The sequence below is a fragment of the Pteropus medius genome, unplaced genomic scaffold (genome assembly GCF_902729225.1).
Source record: "Pteropus medius unplaced genomic scaffold, Ma_sr-lr_union100, whole genome shotgun sequence".
Classification (NCBI taxonomy): domain Eukaryota; kingdom Metazoa; phylum Chordata; class Mammalia; order Chiroptera; family Pteropodidae; genus Pteropus; species Pteropus medius.
Window position 1 is genome coordinate 5030494 of NW_024355205.1, and position 24570 is coordinate 5055063.

The 24570-nt window shown below is 39.1% G+C and overlaps 1 long non-coding RNA gene and 1 pseudogene across 4 annotated transcripts in view; both read left to right on the top strand.

The window, feature by feature from the left end:
• The window catches only part of LOC120598574 (uncharacterized), a 232087-nt gene that overhangs the window by 18168 nt on the left and 189349 nt on the right, over positions 1–24570 (top strand). The window lies entirely within an intron of this gene.
• On the top strand, positions 5586–5703 carry LOC120599175 (uncharacterized; annotated as a pseudogene).

Consider the following 24570-nt stretch of genomic DNA (forward strand, 5'->3'; position numbering starts at 1 on the left):
TATTTTTAATTTAAAGACATCCTTTTTTGTGCTAAATTAAGGAATTAGTTAGGAGGTCTGTTTTTTAAATCACTCCAGTATTATCTAGTCTTGTCAAGTCCAATTTGTCCAACTGCATGATGACACAGGCGGTGCGTATTCATTTTCTATTGCTGCATAACAAATGACCACAAATTTAGTGGCTTAGAATAACACCTATTGGGTATCTCATAGTTTCTGTGCATCAGGAATCTGGATATAGCTTAACGAGGTCCTGTTCTCAGGGTCTTACAAGTCTGCAAACAAGGCGTCAGTGGGCTGCATTTCTTTCTGGATCTCAGGGTCCTCTTCCAAGTGCACAGTGTTGTCAGCTGAATCCAGTTTCTTGTAGTTGTAGGGCCAAGAGCCCCATTTTCTTGCTGGCTGTCAGCTGGGGGCTGCTTCTTATATCCTCGTATATGGCCCCCTTTTGGGCTCTCCCGCAACATAGTGGCTTCCTTCTTCAAGGCCAGCAGGAGACCCTCTCTCTGTAGTATAATCACAAGGGTGACATCCATCACCTCTGCCATTCTCTACTACGAAAGAGAGTGACTCTTTGGGGGTCATCTTAGAATTCCACCTATCACATAGGGGTTGAGAAGAGGCTCTTCTGCTCTGGCTCTTCCTCAAGGTCCAGCTGCCAGGAAGGACTGAAACCCAAAGGCTTATACCTCATTTGGGATTTATCTGATTAAATAAATATACAAGTGGAATTTCAAGTGGATTACAGAAAGTATGATGGGTCCCGATTTGACATACCAGCTGTACCCTAAATCTCAATCAGGCAGTCGATTGTTAGAACGTAAGTTCTTTAATCGAGAAAATATTGAAATTAGTGGTTTTCTTTCCTCATTTATGAAATGATGGTAACAATAGTATTTACTTCATGGAAGGCTGGTGAGAATGAAATGAATTAATATGTGTAGACTGTTTAAAACAATACCTGACACATCATAAACACTATATGCATGTTAGCTATTCTTTGAGTTAAGATGCCACACATGCCATTCACGTGCATGACACTCCATAAGCATTCTTAGGACACTGAGCATTTCCTGGCTTGTCATTATGGCTGCAAGAAAAAGTGACATTATTATAGGGCTGTTTTAATCAGGACTGATTTTTTAAAAATTAAATTTTATATACCAGTCTTCACAGCTAGTAATAATAATGATGATAGTTGAAATATATTGAACACTTACTGTATGCCAGAAATCACTACTAAGTACTGTGACAGGATCATCCCTATGACATAGTTACTATTAACCCCTTTTACAGAGAAGGAGCCTGAGGCATGGGAGTTATTTGCTCACCCCAAATGATCAGTGGCAAAGCCACTCAAGCTGCTGGGCTCCGGAACCCTCGATCTTATGATCTCTTCTGCACCATTTTCCCATGTTATTGCTGCAACCGAGCTCTCAACTTATGTGTTGTGACATTACAGTAAAGAAATACTAACATAAATGACACAAAAGGAGAAAGAAACTGTGCGTTCTTGTTTGTCTATTTAACTAGGTATGCACTGTAAATAGAGAAGGATGGAAAGGACTCAGAAGACAGACATATTGGATAAGCACCTGCTACACATCAGACATTTGCAATGTTCCTTTTCACCACTATTTCACTGAATTCTCAAAAAACACTGCAGCGGGGTGGCTATTATTATCTTCTTTTAGCAGATAAAGAAATTGAGACTCAGTAGTTGCCAGTGAGAAGTTGAACCAAGAGTCAAACCCAAAGACTTCCAGGACCCGATGCCCACACCGTTCCCACTGCACACTGTTGTCCAAGTGGTAAGCAACGGAAGAGAGGAAAAGGGACTGACGTGGCACATGGTGTCCTCTGGGTGGAGAGAGAGAAGGGCCTGGGCAAGCAGCAGGGAACCCCATTAGCCTTAACCAGCTTGGTTGTGTTTCTGCTGGATATGACATCAAAGGGCTTTGCTGAGTCCTAATTCTGACAGGTACCACTGCTTTAACACAGGGCAAATCACTCAAACGCTTTCAGCATCAGTTTCTCATTTTTTAAAATAAAATTCACCTTGTCTGCAAGACAAAATGAGATAATTTTTGATAGCCCTTATGCTGTAACACTTTACCCTTTTCATGTAAACAGATACACAAACTATGGAGGCAGAGGATAAGAGAGAGATTAAAAAGAAACAGGCGCAGGCAAAGAGGGAGAGACAGTGTTGATGAACAGCACTCACTGTCTGTGAGATGTTATTATGACCCTTTGCATAAGAAAGCAGTTCAGTTCTGGAGCCTCAGATGTCACTCCAGGATGCTATTTCAACTTTTTCTCAGTTCAATCTTAGAAATTAGACCATGAATAAATAGAAAACTTTCTGGTAAATGGCAACGTGTTAGACATATGATAGAGAAAGCAGAAGCACAGCCTAGTCATTGGCACGGGATGGGAAGTCAAGAAAAGATTTCTTGACATCATTAATTTCAAAGAGCAGAGGCTGACAAAATAGACTTGGAATTACATAGACTTGGCTCAATTCTCAGCTCAGTAACTTAGCTATTAAAATAGGCAAAGTTTCCCTGAGTCTCTGTTTTCTCATTTCTAAGATGGACATAGTCACATCAACTTTCAAGGTGTTTGAAAAGATTAAATTAATGCAATGATTCAATTAGCACAGTGCGTGGCTCATAGAAAGTGCCCATTAATGAAACTCGCTGTTGCTGTTTCTACTACTCCTGCTATATCATAACTGAAAATAAGAATGAAACCCAGAAAACGTGGTCACTGTGGTGTAAGTGCTGTTTAGAGAAGTTCTGATGCGAGTTCCACCCTTGGATTCCGACATGTGGGAGGCTGAGGAGCAGTGGAAACAGGCAGGACGGAGCATGTCCCAGATGTTATGTCCGCACGTTATATCTGGCACTGGAAACAGAGTAGTGTGAAAAGACAGTTCTGAATTTTAGGAATAACTGGGTGATGACGTTAGAAGAGAGTCCATGAGCCACCTCTTGGGTATAATGGAGGTGGCAATGACATTTGCATGAGAGTAGGGTGAAATGGAAGGGGATCCTTTCCTAAAAATATGTCGACAGGCCCAGGAAGGTTGTTGATGGGGTAGTCCTGTGGTCAGGGACACAGACTCGAGTTTGGTGCCTATGTCCTCAGACAATTCAGTGAATCTCTCTTTCCCTCAAACTTCTCGTCTGTAAATTCAGAGGAAGGGTTGTAATAGTGCTTGCCATACAGACTTCTGTAGTGACTGAGTAAGATAGTACTTGTCTGAAAGCCTTAGTGGTAGGTATGTGATAAGCCGTTAAAAAATATGAACTCTCATTATTACTACCCCTATTATTCAGAGGAAACGGGGATTCAGCAAAACCAAACAATCAAGTAAAAAATTAGAAGGCAGTAAACGTGGATTTTACCTCTAGATCTATGATTCCATCTCATGGGCATGCCTGCTCCTCCTGCCTTTCTCAGAGTTAAGAATTCCCTTCATATTCTCTCCCCTGTATTTCTGTTCATATTATTATTAAAACATACGTTTTTGTAGAAGTGTGTCCAAAAAATTTTTAAGGTGCCCACACTTTCCATATTTGGCAGTTTGTATGACTTTGGGGGGTGGAATTTAGGACGAGTTGTTCTTTCAAGACCATAATATTACAAAAAGGCCCCATTCGACCAACTGAGAATCATAGTTTATTAAGTATATTCCCTAGAGGTGAAAATCATTAGTTTCTGATTAGATTGCTAAATGTTCCGAATGCGATGTACAGCTGAAAGCTAAGTTCAAAAGCCAATTTCCAAGGAAACTATTAGCTGTATCCAGAAAGAAATCAGTTGATGTCATCTGCTTGGAAAAAGCATTTTAGCACAATGAGGCTTAAAAATGAATGGTCAGCCTTTTGTAAAATGCCAGTTATTGCAGGGGTCAGAAAGAAAAGCAGAAAGGCAGATCTGCCGAGGTCTATAGAGAGGTCTGCGGGAGACCCCTACATGCAAGGGGTCTGAGCATGTAGCCTTGCGCCTTACACTAGAAGCTTATCGTCTTGGGAGAAAGATGAAAATTCTTAACCCTGGCTTTTAACTGAGTGCAACTGTAAAGGGAAACCTCACATCTCCTGTGTGTTTCTCCTTCACTGCTCACATGGAACACTTCACTTTTCTGACATTTCTGGTCACCAAATGTGTGTTCCCCCACACGCCAGGCAATTCTCAGAGACTCCAGCTGGGTGTCCTATAATTCAATCCAATTCTTACACTATCTGTCTAGAGATTCTTCACCCATATACTCCCGAGATTCAGAGTTAACATATCTGGATGCGGCCCAGAAATCAGGATTTTTCTAAAAATGCTAGCTGTTTCTGGTAATCACCCAGATTAGGGAGCCACTGGTCTACATTGGAATCTCTGTTTCTCTAAGGAAGTAAATAAAAATTAATCCTGTGAGCAGTGAATAGCTGAACATTACCTTGATCTAGAACATCTGACCCCCTTAAACTCCCTGGAATCAAGGAAATTAAAATGAAATGCCAGCAGTGTGCACACACTATTCAGTGAGATAACCATATCTGGAGACTGGAGTTAAAAACCTTATCTTTTTTTTAGGAAGACACCAGACAATAGAAACCCAATTATTTACCCCTGAATAGATGAGAAGCCTTGGGGCAAAGACCTCACATTCTGTAAAATCAGAGTAGTAGGCAGGCCCGATTAACTCAGAACCCGGCCAATGTGCAGAACTGGAGAGTGTGTGAGGACTTGATGAGCATGAGTGGACCACAGGCTCCACCTTAGAGCGGATGGTGTAAGTACTTAAGTACTTCCCTCTTTCTGGCTGCTCCTATATGACAAGCTCAGGCAGTTCTCTTAGTTAGAAGAAGCTTTAATGTGCAGCCAGATGCTCCCCTCTCTCCGCTCTCCATCATTTTGGACCAAAATGAGTTAAACTTTGAGCTGATTCCTTGCCCAGAGTGTAGGCTCCTTTCCTTTCCATCTCTGCTGGTGAAAGGGGCTTTATTCTCAGTGACCGGAGATCTTAAGCCCACATCAAAAGCGACAGCTCAGAGAGGCACTGACCAAACCTGTGGCTCAAATCATAACACAGTATCTTCCAGAGAACTGGGAGGAGCTATGTGGAAATGGGCTGGGAAGGATTTCAGTTGCTGTTGTTTCTGCATGAAGGATTCTGTTGATTCAGAAGGGGAACCCCTCAGTTTTACAGCCATCATTTTTTCACAGATAGTGGTTTTCCCCACACAATCAGCAACCACTTATCAGGTAGTACACATTTACTTCATTTTCCCTCTATTCCCACTTGAGTGCCTACCAGGTACCAGGCACTGGGCAAAACTCAACAAACTAATTCTGTTATTTTACCTTCCAGCAACTCCCTGAAAAAAGACATTATTATCATCCCCATTTTATAGATCAGCACACTGAAGTTCAGGGAGGTGAAATGATTTGACATCCCCATAGGGAGTAAATGGAAGAGGAAAGATTCGACCCTGGCTTGTCTGCCTTTAGTGCTCATGCTTCCTTTGTCCTCCATGCCTTGAAGCACAAATAATGGATCAGGTTAAGAAAAATACTTAGAAGTCTACAGCCATGCCACCCTGAACACGCCCGATCCTGTCTGATCTCGGAAGCTAAGCAGGGTTGGGCCTGGTTAGTACTTGGATGGGAGACCACCTAGGAATACTAGAAAAAAAGAAAGGAAGGGAGGAAAGAAGGAAGGAAAGAAAGAAGGAAAGAAAGAAGGAAAGAAAGAAAGATTGCTAACATTCTCAATGATTAGAGCATAGACATGATGAGTGCTGAAATGTGAGCATCTACTGATGGGCCGTGTTTTTAGAAGATGTTCAGAGAAAAATAAAAATGTATCAAATCAGTTAGTGTGAGATTATCCTTGTCATGAGGAGTTTGGTTTACAGAATAATTTCCTTTAAATAGGAGTGGGCCTTAGCGGCCCCATCCGTTCCCCACCAATTGTTAACTTAGAGCAGTGATTCCAGACCCTGATGCCCGATGCCATGGTCCTCCACCCAGAGCTTGTGATGTGATGAATTAGGGGAGCAGCCCCGGCACTGGGCATTTCCAAAGCTCCCCAGATGGGTCTAACGTGTAGCCAGGCTGGAGAGCTATTGATTTAGATTGGCGGAGGAAGAAGAGTAGGGGAGGAGAGGGCCATTTCTAAAGCGGGCATCCCCAACCCCTGGATGGGGGACCAGTACCGGTCTGTGGCCTGTTAGGAACCGGGCTGCACAGCAGGAGGTGAGTGATGGGCAAGCGCACAAAGCTTCATCTGTATTTGCAGCCGTTCCTCAGCACTAGCATCACCTCCTCAGCTCCATCTCAGATCATCAGGCATTAGATTCTCATAAGAGAAATGGTCCCTGATGCCAAAAAGGTTGAGGACCACTGATCTAAGGGATTAGGAAGCACTGAGGGGGGACCGAATCACCCCAGTTTGTCATAGACTGTCCTGATTTTAAAACTGAAAGTCCTATGTCTTGGCGAACCCCTCAGTCCCAAGCAAACCGGGACAGTTGGTCACCCTAACATACCACAAGTGTTAAGTAAAGACAACAGTTCTCAAATGACAATTTTTGTCATGGGAAATGGATATGTTTGCAAAACTTCTCTCTATATATACAACACTTTAAAACCACATAGCTCTTACATGAAAACACGGAATCTCATTTCATTTGAATTCCAGCAAAACAAATGTACATTTCTGCCTTCAGAACTTGCGTTCCCTTTGCTTCGCGTTTTGGTGCAAGGCCTAACTATTGTCCATAAAGATTCAAGCACAAAACTGGCTCTGCAGATTCATTCCATGGCCCTGTTCTTTGAGAAATGAGTTGCTGATAGCTCTGTTTTTTTTTTCCTGTTGCTTTCTACTAAATAATTCTCAATACCTGAAGATTATCAGGGCTCTTTGAAGTGCCCTGTGATTCCGATTCCTATCAACTTACAAGTGATGTGAAATAACTAAATTTACCCAAATTAATGTATAACTTTTAGGAGTACTCCACTCTCTGCAAGCATCCTGACTGGATTTCATGGAATCCCGTTTGCTCCTGACTTCCCACGGGCTCCATAATCTGGCCATGGAGAGAGAGTGGCAGTCATTCCTGCTCACAGAACATGTCTGGCAGCTCCTGCAGTAAATGCCAAGGAGACTGGTCTCTGCTCTGACATGTTTCAAGTGTTGAATCAAACTACAGCTTTCTAGTGGGCCCTGCCTGCCCAGACTGGAGCTGGTCTCCTGAAGGCCCAGATATTGTCAAGTGACCTGTAGTCACAGACTAGAATGGCCACCATCATTGTCAATGTGATGCTCTGTGAAAAACTGTACACTTGGAAACACATGACACAGCATTCCAGGGTGTTCCTTTGTGATATAGCCCACGTATGAAGGGCTCACTCTGTGCTAGTCATCATGCTGGAGGCAGCACAGTCATGGCCATTCTTTGTCCTCACTATATAAACATGAGAGGTAGATACTTTTACCACTGATTTATAGATGAGAAAGAAGGCTTGAGGAGAATGAGTAAGTCACACAACTGGTATGTAACAGATGAAAAATGACAGGGCTCGATCTGCTTGACACCAGGGCTATTGCTATGGATTCCAAGAGCACACATTCTAAAAAAGGCGAAGAGAAGATATTGGAAACACAGTATATAAAATAGATGAACTTAGATAGAAAAAATTTTTTTCATGTCAAGAGTAGAGCATAATGGTTACATGCCTGGACATGGATCCATACCGCTTACTTCCAAATCTTGGCTCCACCTATGATGAGTTTAAATAAGTGAATCTAGTTAGAATAGCATTAAGATCAGTGGGCATACTCTCAGTGGTAGTTGTTGTATTGCTCTTATTGTTATTTTATTGTCGTTGTTGCTATTATTATTATTACTTTCTTAAGTGTGTCTTTGTTGAAGACATATTTTGAGCTCCTTCGGTGAGCATAATGTCAGGATTAACAGGATCCTGGAAAAAGAAGTCATTCAGGGCAAGGTGCACTACATTTCTTGTCAGATCATTGCACACTTGGTTTCTTAAAGATTTTTTTTGAAAAGAGAAAAAAGATCCTCAACCCCCAAACTCTGCTAATTCTCATTAAAGAAATGTCGAAGCCAGGATGATGTTCAGCATTTAACAGTTGATGCTGAATGATTTGCAGCTGGAGAACATTTTGCAAAGGAGACTTTTAATTAGGTTCACCCCATTCTTGGACCCAGGTTCATTTTATAATCGGCAGAACCACCTTGAATTATGAAGAAACATAGTGGTCATAGGCTTAAATAGGCAACTATAAGTCATCTAATTCAATTTTTTTCTGTTTGAGGAATCCCTTCTCAATCTTCTCTTGGCATCTGAATACCTCCAGTGTTGGGGCACTCACCTGCTCAGGAGGAAGTCTGAATCACTCTCCACTAGCAGTAAGTGCTACAGACCTCTAGAGCTGAAATCTGCCTCCCTTCAGCTACAGCTACAAATTGACTACAGTCCTGCCATCTTCGCTACATGAAGCTTTGCCACGTCCTCTTCCACAAGAGGGAGATATCTCCTAAACCCATAGTTTAGATAGTTGCAATTTAGTTCTTTTCAAAATTTGTTTCATAGGGGAAAAATGCTCCAATCTTGGAAGACAGGTCTTAGCATTATGCAAGGAACAATGCACTTACTGTGTGGACTGATTTTTTTGGACATAAACAACAAGCATTGCTTAACAGTTTTGTGCAAATATGTTCTATTGGGCTTAAGTTTGAGATTTGGTGATTTTACCCCAAGGCCAGACTGGCCAGATTTCAGGCTTCCAATCATATCACTAGTTCATAATCACCTTTATCACCTGGCTTGTTTAAGTTTTTTCCTGTATATGAATCTTTTGCCTGTATATGAACCATACCAGTGGGGCCTGACCATTTTGGACTATTCCCATTTTCAAGGTGAAATTGTTATTTTCAGTTTAATGTCTTTGTTTGAAACCTAGAAATAGAGAAGTTTTTCTAGGCAGGAATCTACAAGGCCACTGCTTTCTAGGACTAAAATTAATTATGAGAGGAGAATTGCTCTGGTTTTCAAAAAAAAAGGGCTATCCCATATTCACGCTAATAATAACTTACAGCTTTATAGTCATTTCCTTTCTGTAATGGAGTTCAAAATGCTTTACAGGTATGGTGTAATTAGATCATTTTTATTATTTTTGTTAAGTATGAATGATGTGCTATATTATTATCCCCACTTTATAGAAAGAGAAATGAGGAGTAGGGAAGCTTGGAACATGGGAAAGAAAAAAGAGTTGGAAATTTGGACCCATGACTTTATTCTGGCTATTACTTACCTTGGCAATGTCCCCCTACCTGCCCATTTCACCTCTTCCTCAAAGGACATTTCCTTTGACTTCAGCTTGATGGAGATTTTCTCTTTCCAACTGCTTGTTGCATGCTTGCATGCTGTGTGATTCTTGATTTGGTTCGGATCTTTTTTTCTAGGAAGGTGTTATGGGGGCATTTTGATTCAAAACAATTTCTTCCAATTGTTTATGTTTTATTCTTTAAATATGGAATGAAAGTTCTTTGAACCAAGGGGCTATGTAATCTATTTCTCGTGCAGCCCAAATAGTTCTTGCATAAGGAACAGCTACATAGTATTTACTCAACAAAATCTTAGGATTTAGATGATAAAATATGCCACAGTAGGAATGAACATGGAACATGGGCCTAGAGAGGAAAACACTCAACCAATCGATGTGATAATTGAGTATCATCCACATGTAGGACACTGTGTTTTATTGTGAAAACGATGAAAAGAAAGGCAGGATTCTGCCAAGGCCTTCAGGAACTTCCAGTTTCCTTGAAGGGGGAACCCCATTGCAGAGTGGTCGATAGCAGAGATGTGGCTTCGAAGCTCTTTTGTGACATCTCTTTGAGCCTCTAGATTTTCTTTTGTAAAATGAGAATAATAATAGTGTTGTGTTGATAAAAGAGATGATGTCTACAAAACCATTTAAAACAATGGCTCATACAGAGTTAAAAATCAGTAAAGAGCCCCCAATTAAACATTGTTATTAAATGGCTGATAATTCTAGGTAAAGTAAAAAAATGGCCAAGGATGTGTGTGGGAGGGAGTTCAAAGGAGTGTCCAGTGAATCATGTGATGAAGGACATGTAATTAACCTTGAAAGATAGTGAGAATTTGGTTTTGAGAAGTAAGAAGGATGGGGGAGGCCTAGGGAAATGTATGAACCAAGCTTAGGTGAGAAAAAGTAGGCTGGGATGGATGAAATCAAAGGTTCACATGGGGGAGTGCTAGCAGACAATAATAAGAAAAATGAGAGCAATGCTGATGCTACCAATAGTGGTAAGTGTTCTCTTCTAGTAACGCGATGAGGTAAGAAACTTCATGGCCATTTTAAAGATTAGGAAGCTGAAATTCTGAGACAAGCTTCAAAGTTAGTTGGAAACAAATGCAGAGGCCTTAGTTGGTGTTAGTGAGTGTGGGTCCTCTCAAACACTGTTAGTGAAGGGTAAATTGGATGCGGGCTTTCAGAGAGCACTTCGACAGTATATATTAAAACTGTCAATTCCACCTCAAGTTACTGATCTTGGAGAAACACTTGCATATGTAATCAAAGAGGCATGAAGTAGGATGTTCAGTGAACATTTCAAAAACTTGGATCCAACTCACATGTCTACTAATGCTGGAGTACTTCAGTCCATTGTGGCATGTCCGTGTTGCGGGATATTATTCAGCAATTTATGAGATAAATCTACATGATGGACATGCAAAATCACTAAAAGAAGCTGTGTCATGAAAAAGAAATGCTGCAGGTCATAAAATTATTATAATGACATTAAATTTTATATGTGTATAGGTATATTTGTATGTAATAGAAACATAAAAAAAAAGGCCTGAGGGGAGACAAATCAAACTGTTAATAGTGATTCTCTCTGGGGAGGAAGGGATTTATATTGGGAGGGTATATGTTATATTTTAGTCTACATACTTTTGTATTATTTGCAAAGAAACTACATTTACCTACTGCTAAAATTCATCAACTAAAATTTTAAAACATTTATGCTACATTGGTATTGCAGAAAACTATATGGTCACTAAATTATGTTAAAATAAGTTGTAAAATATATTTATTGGCTTGAAAAAAAATTCCCAATTTAGTGAAAAAAAGTTTCAAAGTAGTATGTAATATATATCTACATATATATGTATGCTGCTTTATAAAAGTATATACATAGCGTAAACACACATATATACACATATAAATAAATACTGGGAAAAGTACACAAACCAAAAGGTGATTAACTCTGGATGTTGGGATTATTTGTGTGTGGATTTTTCCTTTTTATATTCATACCACTGAGCTTTTGCCATGGTAATTCTATGTAATGGACTCCCCGCCTTCGCCCCCAAAGTCAGTACCTTAAGACAACAATCTTTTTTCTCACTCACAGCTGTGTGTCTATGGGCCAGCCAGACTGAGTTGAGCTCAGCTTAGTAGGTGTGTCTTCAAACTGCAGGCTGGGTCCAGGTCAGCTCTATGTCTTTCACCTTCCTTAAAGCAGAGGGCTAAGCAGGGCATATTCTTCTTATGGCAATGATAAAAATTCAAGGGAGCAAGCAGAAACACTATCTCTTCAGGCTTTGGTTTAGAGTTGGCATACTGTCTGTTTTGCCCACATGGCCAAACTTATGTCAATAGGGAAGGAAATAGACTTTGTTTCTAGTAGAAGAATCTGAAAAGTCAAGGAAGTAGGCATGAATACAGAGAGTGATGAACTTTGGGAACTGTAGTGCAGTCTACCACAACTTAAATGTGTTCCTACCTTTTCCCACTGTGAATGTATATTACTTATGAAATAGGCATCTTATTATTCCTCAGAAAGATGGGTTATAAAACAAGGATTCGGGAGCAACAGTGCTTTGCTTAGTGTTCTGGTTCAGCTCCAGTCTATTATTGGCTCTGTGGATTCTTTCCAATTTCATCCTGCCAGTCATGGCTTCCACTGGTGTCCTTAGGACACACGTGAAAAGAACTTGTCTTCTAATTTGGACAACCTCCCAGACCTCATCTTTTCTTATCAAAATTCCCCATGTTGAGAGAATTCATGTATCTAAGGAGAATGACTTGGAATGCTACCTGATTTCCTGAGGAATATAAAACTATGAGCAAGAATGTAAGCAAGTTACTGTATTCTAAGGTAGACACATAATAAAGTTACGAGAAGCACTTTTTGTACTGTTTTGTAAATCTCAAATGAAACAATGAACTATATACGTATCAAGTCTTCTGGCTTCATAATGGCAAGCAATGATGGCAGTACATTATATCAAGGCACACAGCAATGATAACAGTTTTTTTTTGTCTCAGGTTGTTTCTTCTGACTTTCTCCATGTCTGATTGCACTAAAAGTAATAAATCACACTGACGAGAGATAATTGTAAACCCCAAAGTTCACCTACACTGCTCTCCTTACCAGCATCCTGGCCCACAAAAGAGGATCCTACTTTTGGAGAATGCTTGGGACAGAAATCCCTCCCCTTCTCATCCCTAATTTCCTTCTACATCCTCTAAGCTAAACTTCTGCTTCAAATAGTGTGGTTCAGTTCCCCTGAGAGGAGCCACTAGACCCTTTCAGGTGTGCAACAAATCTTCCACTAGCGTGTATTTTAAACTGCTTAAAGGAAAGGCATTTAACCCCATCTGTTGGTGTTGGTCTACGTATGTGTGCATGTACACGTGTGTGACAAAAAACTTTTCATGATGCAAATATTTATGGACTCTTTAACCTTCCACTGTAATCCAAGTAGTTCCTTGGCCAAACTATCTTTTAACTGTTTTAATCTTTCTTTATCTATCACTCAGTGCCTCTTCCTTTTCCACTCTAACCTTTCAACCTCTTTCTTGTTTCTCAGGTGCCCAGAATCAGGGGCAGCACTGTCCAGATTTGCTCCCAGATAATGTCTGGGTCCACATAGTTTAGTTTATATCAGAAATGGATCTGAAAACTTAAGAAGCAAAGAACTTTCATCCGCTGCTTTAGATAGCAAGTACCAACTTAACTCAAAAGAGATAGCATTTCCATTCTGAGTGGTCAAGCACAAAGAAAAGACCCTTTAGGATTTTCTACGCAGAGGCTTTTCTAGGTTTTAATGCCTCAAGAACCCATCTAAGGTGGCTGGAGTATCAGGGGCTTTGCACCAATGATTGGCGTAGGAGAGAGCACGTGACAAAGGCACCACATTTTCAGTTTCTCTGTCCCAATATCGGTTCACTACTGATTTAATCATGTATTTCATGAAGGTTCACATTTTATTAACTGCACATCTATACCTTACCTTAAAATATTTAGAAGAGGGTACCACTTTTGGAGAATGTGCTTGGGGTAGAAATTATCCCTCCCCTCTGCCCTGCCTCCTCTGTACCTCCCTAAGCTAAGCTTCTGGTTCAAATTCTGGACTTTAGTTTCCCAGAGAGGAGCCATTAAGCATTTTCATATGTGCAGGCTGTGCCTACACCCAGTTGGCCATCCCATCTCTTTTTGTGGGTATATAAGCCAGGCTCTGGCTGTATTAGTCTGAGGCAGGAATGAAGTCCTAGAAAACAAAGCAAAACAAACAAATACACACCTCCATTGCTCAATTTAGGGTCATGCTCAGTTTTGTTTAAGTATCCCTTTCAGGACTGTTCAAGATGGTCCAACAGAACAGAGGCAGCAGTGGGCTGTAGGGACCTCATGAATAGCTTGGTGAGGATACATCAGGGGACTTTAGTGATTATGCTGAAAAGAATGAATGAGCCATAGCTGATCTAATGCTTCTTAACAAAACAAAGAGAGCTAAAATGCTTTCTGGAATCTTAAAAAAAGAATTGAGGGATAAGGTCTATGAGAGCCCAATATTTTAGCAAGTATATTTTGAACTCTGAAATGAGTCACCTAGAGAAAGTCCTCTGATTTTCTGCTATTAAAAGACATCGTTTCAGAGATTTCACTTTGTTTTCCATGATAGCTGATGCCAATAAAGTGGCCTTGGAAAGTTACTTAATTATTCATATTTTAGTTAAAGCTAAAGGAAAGTTTCGTAATGCAGAAAATACAGAAACTTGTTTTGATTATTTGAAGAGGAAGCTTTTTTTTTTTTTCTTAAACAACCAAATACCATGGTAATCTAAAGAAGGACCGCCTTTCTGGGTAGGGGGTGGGGAGTAGATGTACCACATGTAGCACTCCACCTAGGCTGGGATTACTGGGGATGGAATAACCACATGCTAGTAAAATTTAGATTTTAGGCAAGAAATTGGCTGGTTCACGATATCTTTGAAGGATTAAGGGTTTAGAAATAAAAATAGAGGGGAAAATCTGTTAGTTCCTCCCAATGTTTCAGACCAGAAGGGTTCCTGGGGGAGCAATAGATATTTGTTTCTGAGGTTCCATCTTTGGCTCGGCAGTAATTTTCATCACTTATTTGAGGTCGGTTTCAGGTGAGGAAAGACTTGTGGAAGTTATTGCGCAGCATTTCTGAAAGTGTACTCTGAGGAATACAAATTCTATAGAATTGCCATCGAATGTAATAGAGATTTAATCATACAAACTTGGAAACACACATTTAAACAACCATCAGAGCTTTCCTTGCTTCACGTCTTTTCAGAGCCTTTAAATGCTGAGATGCACTGCAAACCTCCAGATGGAAGAGGGAACCTGAGGAGGAATTCGGGTGGATAGAGTATAGAGTATAGTGTACATACCGCCCTCCAAATTTATCTCACCATAAACCCTTCTTCTGCCCAGAAAATGTCCTGGAAAATCTTTTAGGACTGGTGCTCCCTGAACTATTGTGTGACTCGCACTGTTTAGGTGAGAAAAATTAGTTTTTCAGGGTTTGGAATTAGTTTCTCAGGCTTCCAGTTCTGGCTGTTTAACTGTGGGCATTTATTTAATACCTCCAAGCCTCAGTTTTCTCATCTACGATAAGAATCAGTTACTAGAATCCTATGATTCCTGTGTGAGCACTTCCTCGCATTTGTCTCTTTCTGACCTGCGTTTTCTGAGGACCACTTTTTAGGGAGAGTCAATCCACCACCACCAGTGAAAGACCCCCCCAAGATGAACAAATAGTGGTAACCTGTTACCATTTCTGTGGCTCACCTATGTATTTACAGAACAAAATGAGTTTGCATTGAACCGAAACACCACTAGCCAAGCCTTCCTAGAAAGAACAGTTTATGCTGTTGAATGTTCTCTTGACAGATTGTTCTCAGAGAACATGAATCACACTTTGAACTTCAAGTCCATTGCAAAACTCATCACATTTTCCACCAGGGCCAAGGAGAATTTTTAAGGTGGAGAGAGACAGGGTCATTTACCCTGGGGCCATTTGTCAAAATGATAAACTATTCTAGAGCAGAGAAGACCTCACAAAATAGCTGTCTGTGGAAGGCTTTGCAATGACTTTGATGTCCTCCGGAGAAAACCATCAGGAGCATGAGTGGGCCAGACTAAGTCTCAGGTGAATCAGAAGGCAGAATTTCTTGAACTTCTCATTCATTAATTCAACAGCTCTGTTTTGAACACTGACTAGGTACCAGGGCTCTGATAGCCATCACATCATCATCATCATCAAGAGAGGGTTTCTTTTATAACATTCTTGCCAGACTGAGTATTGTCATTTAAAACTCTTGGCTAATTTTGGAAGTGAAAAATGCTATTTCACCATGGTTTTAATTTGAATTTCTCATACTTGACATTTTATAATTTTTTAACTTAATATGTTCCCTTTTGTAAATTTTCCATTTATACATTAGGATCTTAGTGTGTTTGAAATAAATAAATTCCAGAAGAATACCTAATAATAATTAGGGGTGGGTGACAGGGTATGTGATGTGTGTGAGTAACACTAAATACCCACCAGATGCCAGGCACAGCCCTGGGTCTTCTCTCTGTTTTGCCATTGTGCTGGCTGTGACATCTTCCACCTTGAGTCAACTGCCCTTCTGCCTCTATGAGGCCCTCATGACTTTTCAGAGTGGTTGGTCTTCTGTACTATGTCGGGGTACAGGACTCTTGCAGGGCTAAATAGATTCCATTTTTGCAGAGATGGGATACACCTAATACCCAGCAACTTAATTTATGTATTAGAATTTTTTCCCCTTCTTTATCTTCTCTTCCTCATGTCTTCACATGAATTTAGAATTCTCATGGTAGACAAGGAACATAAATAACCCATCTGTTTAACAAAGCAGAAGCTCCTGCTTGAATGACTTCCCCAAAAGCCCAAATCCTCAGCAAACTTTAAAGTCAACCTCTTTGCCTCATTTTATTCTTTCCACATCCTTTATGTTCCATATCATGCATACACCAGGAAGGTGTCACAGGCCTTATATAACAGCAAGCTCATGTGGAGAATCTCTGTGGGTCTATGGCCCGGAAGATCTAGGAGGACAGCTACCCTCCTAATGGTGACATTCTCCTCATCTACTTGGACTCTCCCCCACCAACCTATTTTTTCTCCTGCTTATAAAAGGATTTGAGGTTGCAGTGAGCCCCCTTTCTGGCTTCCCTATTTCCTTCTCCCCCTGCACCCTGCATTAGCCAGTGAGTTCATAATTTGGTTGGGAATTGTTTCAAGGCAAATCTTTTATTTACAGGCTTTATTTTTCTACCTTATGAGGTTTAAAGGAGTCTTTCTCAGAGGGGCGTCCTTTCAAAAATGTATGTCAGGCTTTGAGGTTTCGTAATGACTCATGACATTAATCCCTCCCAACCTGTGACTATCAATGAAATAGAGCCATTCTCTCTCCCTACTTCTACCTTAGCATAAATTTGTTGAAGGCTGACCTCCTCTTAGTGATGGGACAGCCATAGAGGTAAGATGATTTCTGTACAGCTCTAAGACATCCAACATGTCCATGTGATGATAAGGGCCGAGGACGTTCTAAGGCTGGATACCTTATGAGAGTCTGGTTTATTAGGGGTGGTATTCGAAGTGTAGTTTGTATTGGATTGAACAGGTAGTCTCCTAAATGTTGTTTCTTTCATTATTCAAGTTGACCAAGTGTGATTCATGTTTCCTCTTTCTTCTACTAATCACTTATGTCTAAAAATAAAAAATGGCAGCAGTTTGAAGAAGAAACTAAGTTTTGGGCCAATGTCCCAAGCTTTTCTTTCTTTTTATATCTCTCTCATTTAAAAAAGTGCTAGTCAACATGTGGACCCTGACTTGGCTGCCTCTGGCAGCAGCCGTGTTTGTAGATCACACTGGCAGAGAAGCATGGAGAGAAAGATGAATATGTGAAAAGAGAAGCAACAGGTCCAGAGAGCCGCTCATCAAGATTAACTCAATCCCAGGCTCTTGACCATGACACCATACTACATATCAGTTGTAATGGGAACAATTATCGTACCTATCTCATGGAGTTGTTGAAGGACTGAGTGAATTAATACATGTAAAAAAACTCAGAACGGCATCAGGTATATAATAAGGATGCAATAATATTAGTCATTATTATTATTATTATTATTATTATTATGGTGATGATAATCAGAGTGACTCCAGTAAACCGCAAATGGAAGCCTTTAGTCTCCCCAAAGGAGAGGAGGCTATGAAATGAAAAGGTGACTCACAGTACTATGAACCATAAGTTTCAGAATTACTGACCAACTGCAGCAGAAAACATGTTGCTTGACCTCCTTTTTGCCTTAAATTTATAGTTGATAAAAACAAGTTTAAAGTATTGTACCTCTGCCCATTTCCTTAGTTTCCTACAAAAATAAAACAAAATATTTTTTTCCTTGCAAAAAACTTTGGCAAGGAAAATACAAGCTATCATCATTATGGTTTTCTCTTCAGCCTTGAAGGTGCTCAGAGTTTTTTTCCCTGTCACTAACAAAAATGAAATAGACTATTTTTTTTTCCTTCCTTTCTTTCACTGTCCTTTAAAAAAATGGCTTCGAAGTGTTTGGAAGTGAAATAGTTGCTTTTGAGGTTTATTGTGTTAAGCCAGATTATTCAGTCATTAGCTCACCAGCATAACTTGTGTCCAGAAAGGTATCAGCACAGAGAAGCACTAAGTAGGCACAAAGGAATGCATGAGATCTTTGTCCAGACAACAGCAGAAAGCAAAGTCAAGAACAAAAATGGTCTGCCTAGGAAAAAAGAAGCTCAGTGGACACAAAATATTGGAATGGCTGCCTGGGGAAGTCAGTTGGTCTCTCTGAAACAGGTAAAAGAAAATTTCAACTCACTATGAAACCGTGCAGCAGCCCATGGTCCTTGTATTCTCAGTCATATTTGCTAAAATTTATTGGATAGTCTCTGTGCTCTAAGCACTAAGGGGTCCACAATGCCTTATCTCTTTTTTAATTCCCATTAATAACCCCGTGGATGTAGGTGTTATTATTATTTCCATTTTACAATTAGCAAAGAGAAACCCTAAGGTTAAATAACTTTCTGAAGATGATAGTGAATGAGTGGAAGAGCCAGGATTTAACACAGATCTTTGTGTAACTCTAAAGTGTACACTTGTAATCAAGATACCATTTGCCTCCCACATTAATGCGTGGTACATCCCAATAGCCTCTGGAGTGCCTGTATTGGAAAGGTAGTAAAAATGTTTCCCCCGCAAAGGAGGTCATCAGCTATAAGAAGGGTAGGGAAACATCACATCTTATACTATAATACCTCTAGTTCTTCATTTCAATGTTAAGTTTGTGAACCGATGCCTTTAAGGACAGGACACTAGTAGAGGAAAAATATATCCCGGGCCCAGTATTTCCATGGTGAGTGAGCTAAGATGTGAGCCCACAAAGAGTTATGCATCACTGCTCCCCAGCAAACCATAAATAATAATGGCAACTAATAAAATCAAATTCATGTGCACCAATGTGATTACTTGAACATTACCCTTTCCAGGGAGAGTCCAACACATCTGCTGCTGTAACTCAAAAGAAATCAGACTCCAGGTATTTCTAGTGGGCAGTTTTGGATAGCTACTTTATAAGAAGTCTGGAATAATCTTACATACTTTGGTGAATATGCAATTGACAGATAATTTACTTCCCATTCATCAATATCCTCACTGAAGGAAAATGTTGGAGTGATTAATATGATGATTTAATGGGGGAAGGAAAGAAAAAAATCAGTGAGGAAACTTGGTATTTGGATAATTTATGGGTAATATGGCACAGAGAAGGCTGCATCAGTTTTTGAGCAAGTACAAGTTATGTGCCTCCATAAGGAGCTTATAAATAAACATAAAGGCCTAGAAATCTTGAACTTCAGAATTAATCTCATCTGAAGCAATAAGAGACTTAGTTTCAAAGAAAATCTAGGGCAGAATGCCCAGCCCAAAAGACAATCTGAGGAAGAGGAAAGCTTTTGGAGAAATTGAACACTTCTATTATTTTTATTTTCAAGCTTAAACATAAGAGTACCAAAGTTCTTCACATGTAATCTCTGAAAATTTAAAATAGATTAATTTTTAGAGTGAAAAAGGTTTTAAAACCCATCTAGTCCAACCTCCTTATTTTATAAGATAAAAGAGATCTCAGAGAGCTGAATAGACTTGTACATGGTTGCATGTCAAGCTAGCCTTCATTTTTATTCACAAGATTTAAAAAAAATCATAAAAATTTTATAATCTTTCTGATTATAAAAGTGATAAATGCTTATTGTAGCAAAATGAGGGGGAAAACACAGAAAAGCAAAATGAAAAAAAAAACCCCTCACAATGTTACCACTCAGATCATGTTACATTAATACATGGGTGTATGGCCTCCTGCCCTTTTTTTCCTAAACGTTTATACTGAGTTTGTGTTTTACTAAATGAGATCATACTAACTTTTTAAAAAATTTTTTTATTTTGTTTTGGAGATTTTAAATAAATTAAAAATAGTTTTATTGCTTTTTTATTACCATAAAAGTAATACATTTATTATAAAACATTCAGACAATACAAAAATTATAAAGAAGAAAATAAGAATCACCTGGAACTCCACCATCCAAAGATATTAACTGATAATATTGATTTATTTTCTTTCAGAGTTTTTCTAAGGTATCCTTGTCAGCCAAATGCCCTCCTGCCTCACCAACTTACAGGGTCATATGTAGTCTTTTAAAAGTTTATAGATTTGCTGGCTTCTCCTTGATGGCTAAATCTACGAGATCTCCACTGCTGCCTCAATCTCTCTTTCGGTCATTTCTGGGGGAAGCTGGTATAGCTCAGGGTCCCACATACTTACCCTCTCCTATTTTGCTCTGTGGTTGTCTCCCAATCACAGAGCTTGAAGGAGACATGAGGTCATCCCAGAAGGGAGAAGAAGCCTCTGTGAGAGGAGTCCTGCCTCCTTGTCCAGCACACTATCTCCTGAGACCGTGAGTCCACAAAATATTCATGATGTCAAGAGCTTCTGAAGCCTCCTGGGCCTCCTTGGCTCCCCATATGGCCTTCTCAAGAGTATGATGCCTCTCTCTCCACCCCAAACTTTCACAGACTCTGCATTGCTCTTTTGAGGAGGCCAGTGAGCTTAAAAATAGCTTCTCCCAGCCTGCCACTCCTAATGCAAATCACCTCAGGCAACTTAGTGACTGAGAACCTCCTGCCCTTAACTAACTTTAGCTCCCTCTGTGTTCTATTTTGGGTTAATTTTGGGATATTTCGAGTAAATTTTTTAATGTGATCTGAAGTATGGAGCAAAGTTCATTTTTTTTTTCCATGTGGATATTCAATAGTTCATCATATTTATTGAAAAAACTATACTTTCTATACTGAATTGCCTTCATACCTTTATGGAAAATCAGTTGTGTACATGGGTATGTATTTTTGGACTCTATTCTACCCCCTTGATTGTTTGTCTATCTTGATGCCAATTCCACATTCTCATGACTAGTATAGCTTTGTAATAAGTCTTAAAATTGGGTATTAGTCCTCTAACTTTATTTTTCTTTGTCAAAGTTATTTAGACTGTTTTAAGTCCTTTATATTTCTATGTGAATTTGAGAATCAGTTTAATTCTTACAAAAATTAGTGCTTAGATTTTGACTGGGATTGTGTTGAGTCTATAGAGCAATCTGAGGAGTGTTGACATGCTAATAATGTTGACTCATGACTCAACATGATATACCTCTCCATTTAATTTAGATCTTTAATTTATCTCAGCAGCATTTTATATTTGTCTCATTTGTCCTTGGTTCCTCTTTTTTTATGTCTTCTTTTGGAGTAATTGAATATTTTTAATGATTTTATTTTATCTCCTCTGGCTCAGTAGTTATAACCTTTAGTTTTGTTATGTAAATGGTTGCTTTCATATATATAGTATACATCTTTAACTCACCACATTCTACCTTCAGGTGATGTCATATGATTTCACATATAGTATAAGAATCAAACTTTGTGGTATTTATTACCTGTACATATAATTTACTTGTACATCTGTTACAACCCCATACTTCATTGTTATTATTTTTGTTTAAATAGTGAATTATTTTTTAAAGATATTTTATTAATAAGAAAATCATCTTATATATTTACCCACTATTAATATTTTATTAATAAGAAAATCAGCTTATATATTTACCACTTCTGGTTCTCTTGTTTCCTTGTGTAGATCCATATCTGATCTCATTTTCTATTTTTTGTGATTGATATTTTTAAATATTCTTCTGGTGGGGATTCGATGGTGTTGGATTCTTTCAGCTTTTGTACATCTGAAAAAGCATTTATCCTGACTTAGCTTTTCAAAGATATTTTCCTTGGATATAGAATTCTGGTTTGACAGCTTTTTTCCTTTCAGTACTTAAAAGATGTTGCTGTACTGTTATGTTTTCCTATAAGAAATCTGATGTCACCCTTATTTTTGGTGCTGTATATGTAATACGTCCTTTTTCTCTTGCTGCTATGAAGATTATTTTCTATCACTGGTTTTGCTTACTGGTGCTTATTTGAGTCTTGTGCTTGGGGTTTGTAGAACTTCTTGGAATTTGGGGTTTATAGTATTTATTGGTAAAACTTTGGCCATTATTTCTTCAAACATTTTTTTCCCTGAATATCCTCCTCCCCTTTGGGGACTGGTTACACATATATCAGGTTACTTAAAGCTGTCCCACAGCTCATGGATGCTTTGTTCATTTTTTAAAAAAATTATTTTCCTTCAATATTTTCTATTGCTACATCTTCAAATTCACCATTTTTTTTCCTTTTGCAATGTCCTCTCTGTCATTAGTACCATTAAATGTATTTTTCATTTTACATATTCTAGATTTTATCTTTAAAAGTTTGATTTAGGTCTTTTAAAAATCTCCTAGTCCTTCAATAAATATGAAAAAGAAAAAAAAAGTCTTCTATATCTATACTTAACTTCTGAACACATGGAATATAATTATATTAACTGTTTTTGGGTCCTTGCCTGATGAATCTAAAGTTTGTGTCAGTTCTAGTTCAGTTTTGATTGATTGATTATCCTCCTCATTATGGGTCATGTTTTTTCTGCTTCTTTGCATGACAGTTCATTTTTAATTGTATTCCAGAGATTGTGAATTTTACTTTTTTGGGTAGTGGATATTTTTGTATTCCAATCAATATTCATGAGCTTTGTTCTGAGATGCAGCTAAGTTGATCAGAAACAGTTTGATCCTTTCTAGTCTTGCTTTTAAGACTGGTTAGGCAAGACTGGAGTAGTGCTCAGTCCAGGGCTTCCACCCCACCACAGAGGCAAGATCCTTCTGTGTATCTATCTAATGAATTGTCTGTGGGAACATGCTTTATGTCTAGCCCTGTGAGTGCTAGGCACTGTTGCCTCTAATTCTGTTACCCGGTCTTTCCCCACCATGGATAGTTTCCTTACACGCATGTGTTGATCATTAATCAGCCGAATACTCGAGGGAGACCCTCTGCAGATCTCTCTGTGAAGCTCTGACCTCTACAGTGCTTCATTCTGAGAACTCTTGGTCTTCCCAGAATTTCAGCTCCCTCCTCTCAAAGCAGGAACCCTCTGGCTCCACCTGGGCTCCCTTCCCCTGCACTATGGTCTGGGAGCTTTCAGGCAGTCGGCTGAAGCAATTTTATGAGGTTCACCTCATTTGTTTCCTGTCTTTCAAAAAGTATCTTGGAAACCGTTAATATATTTTGTTTAGTGTTTTGCCTAATTCTTTTTGGTAATTTCAGGCAGGAATGTAAATACCATACCTTTTATTCCATCTGGGCTGGAAGCAGAAGGTACATTAACATTTCAAAAGTGTTTTCATATGTATTGCCAAATTTCTCTACAGTAACACAAGTCAGGAAATGGCAGAGCAGTCGAACGAAGTTTATGTATCTTCAATGACCATCCTTTAATTAAAACTGTGTCAGTTTAATAAGTAGCACATATTATGTTGTAGTGTGCCACTCTTTTAATCACTATTAAATTATAATGTACTTTCACCTCTTTATCATCCATTTGCATTTCCTCTTTGGTGGGCTTGACTGTTCATGGTTTTTATCTTATTTTCATTAGTTTCAAGGAGCATGTACAGGATCTGAGTTAGCACCAAGGGCAGAGAGGCCAGTCATACCCTTCAGATTTCTGTTCCAGAAAGGTGCTCTGTGTGCAGAGAGGCTATGGAACAGGAGGAGGGGTGGAGTAGAATGGAGAGGCCAAGCCAAGGTGCTTTGAAAGCCAGAGAGAGCTTACTTATTACCTAACTCAGAACATAAACTAACTAGATCTTTGTTAGCAGCAAATGGAGGTGTAATTAAACTCCAAGAACCAAACTCTGTTCACAGTCCCTTCCAATAGTGAGCTGCCTTGTGTGTATTTGCAGGTGGTAGCCAGCAATCTGGATTTATTCCAACCTTATGGAAGTGACTGGGGTTTTGCCAAATAGAGCTGTTTTGGTCAGGTCTGCAGTTAGTCAGACCCGGTCTGTAATGTCTACTTGGACCAAATAATACTCTCTATTTACAATAAAGTTTCACTTATCTTTGGCCTATTTTATTTAAAAAAAAAAAAACTTTATAATTTGGTTGATTTTCCCCATCATTCACTTCAGAAGCAGATAGATCAAAGGTAAGTAGAGACAAGGTTATCTGAAACTCCAGATTTATTTCAACAAACTTTGAAAGTTCTTTTTAATAGCCTGCATGTCTTTGATTACGCTGAGTCTATACAAGTATGTGCAAGAACATTTTTTATTAATCATGGCAACTCCTGAAATGAATAAATATTTTTAAATGAAACTGACTGTTATATTTCATTTGGCAGATCGAGTTGTAATAATCTGCAGATTGTCCAATATCAACCTCCTTAACAATCTTTAAATGAGTAAAGTGTGTATCAAATTAAAAAGTCAGAGTAATATATACATTTATGCATACAAACATATTTACACCTAACCTAGGATCATTATTTTGTTTCTGCGTTTACCATGAAGAACTAGGAGGTGTTTAAGGCTATCCTAGCAATTCATCTGTGTATTAGTCTACCAGGGCTGCCAGAACAAAATACCACAGACCGGGTGGCTTAAATAACAGACATTTATTTTCTTGTACTTTTGGAGGCTGGAAGTCTAAGATCA